Below are 8,147 nucleotides of genomic sequence, written 5' to 3' on the forward strand. Positions count from 1 at the left end.
TGAGGCGCCGCGACCACCTCCGCGGTGCTTATAAACTGCCGATCCACTCGGCGGGGGCTATTTTCGGCCACTTGGCTCGTGCGCACGGCCTCCCGGATGTGCCGGGCGGGTGCGCGAGCTCGCCGGCCGCTTGAAGTCGAATGAGGCGCCGCGACCACCTCCGCGGTGCTTATAAACAGCCGATCCGCTCGGCGGGGGCTATTTTCGGCCACTTGGCTCGTGCGCACGGCCTCCCGGATGTGCCGGGCGGGTGCGCGAGCTCGCCGCCCGCCGGAAGTCGAATGAGGCGCCGCGACCACCTCTGCGGTGCTTATAAACAGCCGATCCGCTCGGCGGGGGCTATTTTCGGCCACTTGGCTCGTGCGCACGGCCTCCCGGATGTGCCGGGCGGGTGCGCGAGCTCGCCGGCCGCTGGAAGTCGAATGAGGCGCCGCGACCACCTCCGCGGTGCTTATAAACAGCCGATCCGCTCGGCGGGGGCTATTTTCGGCCACTTGGCTCGTGCGCACGGCCTCCCGGATGTGCCGGGCGGGTGCGCGAGCTCGCCGGCCGCTGGAAGTCGAATGAGGCGCCGCGACCACCTCCGCGGTGCTTACAAACCGCCGATCCGCTCGGCGGGGGCTATTTTCGTCCACTTGGCTCGTGCGCACGGCCTCCCGGATATGCCGGGCGGGTGCGCGAGCTCGCCGGCCGCTGGAAGTCGAATGAGGCGCCGCGACCACCTCCGCGGTGCTTATAAACAGCCGATCCGCTCGGCGGGGGCTATTTTCGGCCACTTGGCTCGTGCGCACGGCCTCCCGGATGTGCCGGGCGGGTGCGCGAGCTCGCCGGCCGCTGGAAGTCGAATGAGGCGCCGCGGCCACCTCCGCGGTGCTTATAAACAGCCGATCCGCTCGGCGGGGGCTATTTTCGGCCACTTGGCTCGTGCGCACGGCCTCCCGGATGTGCCGGGCGGGTGCGCAGGCTCGCCGGCCGCTGGAAGTCGAATGAGGCGCCGCGACCACCTCCGCGGTGCTTATAAACAGCCGATCCGCTCGGCGGGGGCTATTTTCGGCCACTTGGCTCGTGCGCACGGCCTCCCGGATGTGCCGGGCGGGTGCGCGAGCTCGCCGGCCGCTGGAAGTCGAATGAGGCGCCGCGACCACCCCCGCGGTGCTTATAAACAGCCGATCCGCTCGGCGGGGGCTATTTTCGGCCACTTGGCTCGTGCGCATGGCCTCCCGGATGTGCCAGGCGGGTGCGCGGGCTCGCCGGCTGCTGGAAGTCGAATGAGGCGCCGCGACCACCTCCGCGGTGCTTATAAACAGCCGATCCGCTCGGCGGGGGCTATTTTCGGCCACTTGGCTCGTGCGCACGGCCTCCCGGATGTGCCGGGCGGGTGCGCGAGCTCGCCGGCCGCTTGAAGTCGAATGAGGCGCCGCGACCACCTCCGCGGTGCTTATAAACAGCCGATCCGCTCGGCGGGGGCTATTTTCGGCCACTTGGCTCGTGCGCACGGCCTCCCGGATGTGCCGGGCGGGTGCGCGAGCTCGCTGGCCGCTGGAAGTCGAATGAGGCGCCGCGACCACCTCCGCGGTGCTTATAAACAGCCGATCCGCTCGGCATGGACTATTTTCGGCCACTTGGCTCGTGCACACGGCCTCCCGGATGTGCCGGGCGGGTGCGCGAGCTCGCCGGCCGCTTGAAGTCGAATGAGGCGCCGCGACCACCTCCGCGGTGCTTATAAACAGCCGATCCGCTCGGTGGGGGCTATTTTCGGCCATTTGGCTCGTGCGCACGGCCTCCCGGATGTGCCGGGCGGGTGCGCGAGCTCGCCGGCCGCTGGACGTCGAATGAGGCGCCGCGACCACCTCCGCGGTGCTTATAAACAGCCGATCCGCTCGGCGGGGGCTATTTTCGGCCACTTGGCTCGTGCGCACGGCCTCCCGGATGTGCCGGGCGGGTGCGCGGGCTCGCCGGCCGCTGGAAGTCGAATGAGGCGCCGCGACCACCTCCGCGGTGCTTATAAACAGCCGATCCGCTCGGCGGGGCTATTTTCGGCCACTTGGCTCGTGCGCACGGCCTCCCGGATGTGCCGGGCGGGTGCGCGAGCTCGCCGGCCGCTGGAAGTCGAATGAGGCGCCGCGACCACCTCCGCGGTGCTTATAAACAGCCGATCCGCTCGGCGGGGGCTATTTTCGGCCACTTGGCTCGTGCGCACGGCCTCCCGGATGTGCCGGGCGGGTGCGCGAGCTCGCCGGCCGCTGGAAGTCGAATGAGGCGCCGCGACCACCTCCGCGGTGCTTATAAACAGCCGATCCGCTCGGCGGGGGCTATTTTCGGCCACTTGGCTCGTGCGCACGGCCTCCCGGATGTGCCGGGCGGGTGCGCGAGCTCGCCGGCCGCTGGAAGTCGAATGAGGCGCCGCGACCACCTCCGCGGTGCTTATAAACAGCCGATCCGCTCGGCGGGGGCTATTTTCGGCCACTTGGCTCGTGCGCACGGCCTCCCGGATGTGCCGGGCGGGTGCGCGAGCTCGCCGCCCGCCGGAAGTCGAATGAGGCGCCGCGACCACCTCCGCGGTGCTTATAAACAGCCGATCCGCTCGGCGGGGGCTATTTTCGGCCACTTGGCTCGTGCGCACGGCCTCCCGGATGTGCCGGTCGGGTGCGCGAGCTCGCCGGCCGCTGGAAGTCGAATGAGGCGCCGCGACCACCTCCGCGGTGCTTATAAACAGCCGATCCGCTCGGCGGGGGCTATTTTCTGCCACTTGGCTCGTGCGCACGGCCTCCCGGATGTGCCGGGCGGGTGCGCGAGCTCGCTGGCCGCTGGAAGTCGAATGAGGCGCCGCGACCACCTCCGCGGTGCTTATAAACAGCCGATCCGCTCGGCGGGGGCTATTTTCGGCCACTTGGCTCGTGCGCACGGCCTCCCGGATGTGCCGGGCGGGTGCGCGAGCTCGCCGGCCGCTGGAAGTCGAATGAGGCGCCGCGACCACCTCCGCGGTGCTTATAAACAGCCGATCCGCTCGGCGGGGGCTATTTTCGGCCACTTGGCTCGTGCGCACGGCCTCCCGGATGTGCCGGGCGGGTGCGCGAGCTCGCCGGCGGCTGGAAGTCCAATGAGGCGCCGCGATCTCCTCCGCGGTGCTTATAAAGTGCCGATCCGCTCGGCTTGGAGCTATTTCCGGCCTCCCGTTGGTGCCGGGCGGCGTGCGCGAGCTCGCCGGCCGCGATCTCCTCCGCGGTGCTTATAAACAGCAGCATGCGCACGGCCTCCCAGAATTTGAACACATTTCGTCAATAAATTTCGCATATTGAATTTTGAAGTTTAATATAATGCAACAATTGAGCTCGACTTATACAAAGGATATATCATAAAATCGTAAATTTCCGTCGAATTTTAGGGGGTCGACTTATACACCGAGTCGACCTGTACACCGGCAAATACGGTAAATACGATTAAATAAAATGATACGACTGGCATAAAAACAAATATAAACCACATAAAAATAAAAGTCACCATTACGTTGAATTATTGGGAGCACCGAGCTTGTTTCTCAGAAACGAGCCGGTCCCATCCAGGCGTAATCGGAGACAATGAAACCCGAAGTGGTTAAGGTTTGTCTTTTAATGCAGGATGCTTGGTCTCCATGTGCCGAAGCAGTTTTGAAGGCTTCATTGGCTTGCTCGCTAGTTTCAGGGGCGATTGTGTCTATAAAATGCAAAATGTTGGGTCACCTCACGGCTTACGGCCATACTACCCTGAGAACGCCTGATCTCGTCTTATCTCGGAAGCTAAGCAGGGTCGGGCCTGGTTAGTACTTGGATGGGAGACTGCCTGGGAATACCAGGTGCTGTAAGCTTTTTCTTTTTCTTATGTGCACTTCAAGCTCTTTTTTTTTTTTTCTTTTCTTATGTGCACTTCAATCGTTTAAGCCAAGACCTTTTTACAACACCCATCACGAATGGCATTCGGAAACTGCAAGCCTAGTTTGAACTCCGACACTGAAACTACAACACGAGTTCAAAACCTCTATGTACAGTGAATAAAGAGCATGGCTCCCTGTGAACTCAAAGCAGCAGTCTTTACTTGTAAAAGAACCCAGCACAACACATTGCGCTTCCATGTAGTGTTTTTACCTTTTTCATGACATTTATTTTGATACAGCCAAATGCAGGTTTTGTGCACTTCACTTTTCCGTTGGGCATTCGCGTAGAACCCTATTCCAGTTACGGCCAGATTCTTTTAGACTAGTGGTCCCCAACCTTTCTTGCGCCACGGACCGGCTACGCGTCAGAAATATTTTTGCTGACCTGCCTTTATATATATAAATAAACAATAAATCAATATAAATAAATACTACATTTATAATAAGTATATATACCGTTTTTGCCGGTGTATTGGTCGACCTTTTTCGATCCAAAATCGACCGAAAAAAATCGACCTCGACTTATCCACCGAGTCATAAAATTTAACTTCGTATTCATCGCTTCAAATGTGATGGTAACCAAGGCCGTTTCTCATGCATCTCATTGTGCGTTGCACTTAGAAAATTTGAACCGGGCGGCGTGCGCGAGTGCGCGGCCCGCTGGAAGTCGAATGAGGCGCCGCGACCACCTCCGCGGTGTTTATAAACCGCCGATCCGCTCGGCGGGGGCTATTTTCGGCCACTTGGCTCGTGCGCACGGCCTCCCGGATGTGCCGGGCGGGTGCGCGATCTCGCCGGCAGCTGGAAGTCGAATGAGGCGCCGCGACCACCTCCGCGGTGCTTATAAACAGCCGATCCGCTCGGCGGGGGCTATTTTCGGCCACTTGGCTCGTGCGCACGGCCTCCCGGATGTGCCGGGCGGGTGCGCGAGCTCGCCGGCCGCTGGAAGTCGAATGAGGCGCCGCGACCACCTCCGCGGTGCTTATAAACAGCCGATCCGCTCGGCGGGGGCTATTTTCAGCCACTTGGCTCGTGCGCACGGCCTCCCGGATGTGCCGGGCGGGTGCGCGAGCTCGCCGGCCGCTGGAAGTCGAATGAGGCGCCGCGACCACCTCCGCGGTGCTTATAAACAGCCGATCCGCTCGGCGGGGGCTATTTTCGGCCACTTGGCTCGTGCGCACGGCCTCCCGGATGTGCCGGGCGGGTGCGCGGGCTCGCCGGCCGCTGGAAGTCGAATGAGGCGCCGCGACCACCTCCGCGGTGCTTATAAACAGCCGATCCGCTCGGCGGGGGCTATTTTCGGCCACTTGGCTCGTGCGCACGGCCTCCCGGATGTGCCGGGCGGGTGCGCGAGCTCGCCGGCCGCTGGAAGTCGAATGAGGCGCCGCGACCACCTCCGCGGTGCTTATAAACAGCCGATCCGCTCGGCGGGGGCTATTTTCGGCCACTTGGCTCGGGCGCACGGCCTCCCGGATGTGCCGGGCGGGTGCGCGGGCTCGCCGGCCGCTGGAAGTCGAATGAGGCGCCGCGACCACCTCCGCGGTGCTTATAAACAGCCGATCCGCTCGGCGGGGGCTATTTTCGGCCACTTGGCTCGTGCGCACGGCCTCCCGGATGTGCCGGGCGGGTGCGCGAGCTCGCCGGCCGCTGGAAGTCGAATGAGGCGCCGCGACCACCTCCGCGGTGCTTATAAACAGCCGATCCGCTCGGCGGGGGCTATTTTCGGCCACTTGGCTCGTCTGCACGGCCTCCCGGATGTGCCGGGCGGGTGCGCGAGCTCGCCGGCCGCTGGAAGTCGAATGAGGCGCCGCGACCACCTCCGCGGTGCTTATAAACAGCCGATCCGCTCGGCGGGGGCTATTTTCGGCCACTTGGCTCGTGCGCACGGCCTCCCGGATGTGCCGGGCGGGTGCGCGAGCTCGCTGGCCGCTGGAAGTCGAATGAGGCGCCGCGACCACCTCCGCGGTGCTTATAAACAGCCGATCCGCTCGGCGGGGGCTATTTTCGGCCACTTGGCTCGTGCGCACGGCCTCCCGGATGTGCCGGGCGGGTGCGCGAGCTCGCCGGCCGCTGGAAGTCGAATGAGGCGCCGCGACCACCTCCGCGGTGCTTATAAACAGCCGATCCGCTCGGCGGGGCTATTTTCGGCCACTTGGCTCGTGCGCACGGCCTCCCGGATGTGCCGGGCGGGTGCGCGAGCTCGCCGGCCGCTGGAAGTCGAATGAGGCGCCGCGACCACCTCCGCGGTGCTTATAAACAGCCGATCCGCTCGGCGGGGGCTATTTTCGGCCACTTGGCTCGTGCGCACGGCCTCCCGGATGTGCCGGGCGGGTGCGCGAGCTCGCCGGCCGCTGGAAGTCGAATGAGGCGCCGCGACCACCTCCGCGGTGCTTACAAACAGCCGATCCGCTCGGCGGGGGCTATTTTCGGCCACTTGGCTCGTGCGCACGGCCTCCCGGATGTGCCGGGCGGGTGCGCGAGCTCGCCGGCCGCTGGAAGTCGAATGAGGCGCCGCGACCACCTCCGCGGTGCTTATAAACTGCCGATCCACTCGGCGGGGGCTATTTTCGGCCACTTGGCTCGTGCGCACGGCCTCCCGGATGTGCCGGGCGGGTGCGCGAGCTCGCCGGCCGCTTGAAGTCGAATGAGGCGCCGCGACCACCTCCGCGGTGCTTATAAACAGCCGATCCGCTCGGCGGGGGCTATTTTCGGCCACTTGGCTCGTGCGCACGGCCTCCCGGATGTGCCGGGCGGGTGCGCGAGCTCGCCGCCCGCCGGAAGTCGAATGAGGCGCCGCGACCACCTCTGCGGTGCTTATAAACAGCCGATCCGCTCGGCGGGGGCTATTTTCGGCCACTTGGCTCGTGCGCACGGCCTCCCGGATGTGCCGGGCGGGTGCGCGAGCTCGCCGGCCGCTGGAAGTCGAATGAGGCGCCGCGACCACCTCCGCGGTGCTTATAAACAGCCGATCCGCTCGGCGGGGGCTATTTTCGGCCACTTGGCTCGTGCGCACGGCCTCCCGGATGTGCCGGGCGGGTGCGCGAGCTCGCCGGCCGCTGGAAGTCGAATGAGGCGCCGCGACCACCTCCGCGGTGCTTACAAACCGCCGATCCGCTCGGCGGGGGCTATTTTCGTCCACTTGGCTCGTGCGCACGGCCTCCCGGATATGCCGGGCGGGTGCGCGAGCTCGCCGGCCGCTGGAAGTCGAATGAGGCGCCGCGACCACCTCCGCGGTGCTTATAAACAGCCGATCCGCTCGGCGGGGGCTATTTTCGGCCACTTGGCTCGTGCGCACGGCCTCCCGGATGTGCCGGGCGGGTGCGCGAGCTCGCCGGCCGCTGGAAGTCGAATGAGGCGCCGCGGCCACCTCCGCGGTGCTTATAAACAGCCGATCCGCTCGGCGGGGGCTATTTTCGGCCACTTGGCTCGTGCGCACGGCCTCCCGGATGTGCCGGGCGGGTGCGCAGGCTCGCCGGCCGCTGGAAGTCGAATGAGGCGCCGCGACCACCTCCGCGGTGCTTATAAACAGCCGATCCGCTCGGCGGGGGCTATTTTCGGCCACTTGGCTCGTGCGCACGGCCTCCCGGATGTGCCGGGCGGGTGCGCGAGCTCGCCGGCCGCTGGAAGTCGAATGAGGCGCCGCGACCACCCCCGCGGTGCTTATAAACAGCCGATCCGCTCGGCGGGGGCTATTTTCGGCCACTTGGCTCGTGCGCATGGCCTCCCGGATGTGCCAGGCGGGTGCGCGGGCTCGCCGGCTGCTGGAAGTCGAATGAGGCGCCGCGACCACCTCCGCGGTGCTTATAAACAGCCGATCCGCTCGGCGGGGGCTATTTTCGGCCACTTGGCTCGTGCGCACGGCCTCCCGGATGTGCCGGGCGGGTGCGCGAGCTCGCCGGCCGCTTGAAGTCGAATGAGGCGCCGCGACCACCTCCGCGGTGCTTATAAACAGCCGATCCGCTCGGCGGGGGCTATTTTCGGCCACTTGGCTCGTGCGCACGGCCTCCCGGATGTGCCGGGCGGGTGCGCGAGCTCGCTGGCCGCTGGAAGTCGAATGAGGCGCCGCGACCACCTCCGCGGTGCTTATAAACAGCCGATCCGCTCGGCATGGACTATTTTCGGCCACTTGGCTCGTGCACACGGCCTCCCGGATGTGCCGGGCGGGTGCGCGAGCTCGCCGGCCGCTTGAAGTCGAATGAGGCGCCGCGACCACCTCCGCGGTGCTTATAAACAGCCG

General features: G+C 65.2%; 1 non-coding gene across 1 annotated transcript; it reads left to right on the plus strand.

Annotated features, from left to right (window-relative positions):
- Nucleotides 1-3,725: 3,725 nt before the first annotated feature.
- On the plus strand, nucleotides 3,726-3,844 carry LOC125984297 (5S ribosomal RNA). Its single transcript, XR_007486920.1, has one exon. It is a non-coding gene; the product is annotated as a 5S ribosomal RNA (ribosomal RNA).
- Nucleotides 3,845-8,147: the final 4,303 nt, after the last annotated feature.

This window comes from Syngnathus scovelli, chromosome 16 (genome assembly GCF_024217435.2).
Source record: "Syngnathus scovelli strain Florida chromosome 16, RoL_Ssco_1.2, whole genome shotgun sequence".
Lineage (NCBI taxonomy): Eukaryota > Metazoa > Chordata > Actinopteri > Syngnathiformes > Syngnathidae > Syngnathus > Syngnathus scovelli.